The sequence below is a fragment of the Bison bison genome, unplaced genomic scaffold (genome assembly GCF_000754665.1).
Source record: "Bison bison bison isolate TAMUID 2011002044 unplaced genomic scaffold, Bison_UMD1.0 scf7180017864066, whole genome shotgun sequence".
Taxonomy (NCBI): Eukaryota; Metazoa; Chordata; class Mammalia; order Artiodactyla; family Bovidae; genus Bison; species Bison bison.
This window is the reverse complement of record NW_011494638.1, coordinates 3,694,662-3,695,818: the sequence shown is the minus strand read 5'-3', so window position 1 is coordinate 3,695,818 and position 1,157 is coordinate 3,694,662. Positions and strand designations below refer to the sequence as shown.

Below are 1,157 nucleotides of genomic sequence, written 5' to 3'. Positions count from 1 at the left end.
AAAGTCTGACACTGTTTCCACTGTTTCCCCATCTACTTGCCATGAAGTGATGGGACCAGATGCCATGATCTTTTTTTTCTGAATGTTTAGCTTTAAGCCAACTTTTTCACTCTCCTCTTTCACTTTCATCAAGAGGCTTTTTAGTTCCTCTTCACTTTCTGCCATAAGGGTGGTGTCATCTGCATATCTGAGGTTATTGATATTTCTCCTGGCAATCTTGATTCCAGCTTGTATTTCTTCCAGTCCAACGTTTCTCATGATGTACTCTGCATATCTATGCTTAATTTGCACATCCTTTAAAGATACATGGGTCCATATTATACAGAGTGAAGTAAGTCATAAAGAGAAAGATAAATATTTTATATTAACACATACATATGGAATCCAGAAAGATGGTATGGAATAATTTATTTGCAGGGCAACAGTGGAGAAACAGACATAGAACACAGACTTAGGGACGTGGGGAAAGGGGAGGAGAAAGTGAGCTGTATGGAGAGAGTAACATGGAAACTTACATTACCATATGTAAAATAGATAACCAGCAGCAATTTGCTATATGTCTCGGGTAACTCGAAACAGGAGCTCTGTATTCAACCTAGAGGGGTGGGATGGGGAGTGAGATGCGAGGGAGGTAAGAGAGAGGGAATATATGTATACCTATGTCTGATTCATGTTGAGATTTGACAGAAAACAGCAAAATTCTGTAAAGCAATTACTTCAATTAAAAAATAAAGGAAGATACATGGGTCTAAATCAAATTGAATTACCAAGTTATTTATTAATAGAGGCCTAATTAACTCCTTTGCTGGCACAGCCGCCACACTCAATGCAAAGAAATAGAACACTCAATTTTTCTGGGCTCCAATATCACTGCAGATGGTGATTGCAGCCATGAAATTAAAAGACGCTTACTCTTTGGAAGGAAAGTTATGACCAACCTAGACAGCATATTAAAAAGCAGAGACATCACTTTGTCAACAAAGTAATCAAGGATGTGGTTTTTCCAGTGGTCATGTATGGATGTGAGAGTTGGACTATAAAGAAAGCTGAGCACCGAAGAATCGATGGTTTTGAACTATGGTGTTGGAGAAGACTCTTGAGAGTCCCTTGGACTGCAAGGAGATCCAACCAGTCCATCCTAAAGGAAATCAGTGCTG

General features: G+C 39.1%; 1 protein-coding gene across 1 annotated transcript in view; it reads left to right on the top strand.

The window, feature by feature from the left end:
- PRTG (protogenin) overlaps positions 1–1,157 on the top strand; it is a 167,221-nt gene that overhangs the window by 105,258 nt on the left and 60,806 nt on the right. The gene's annotated exons all lie outside the window — the stretch shown is intronic.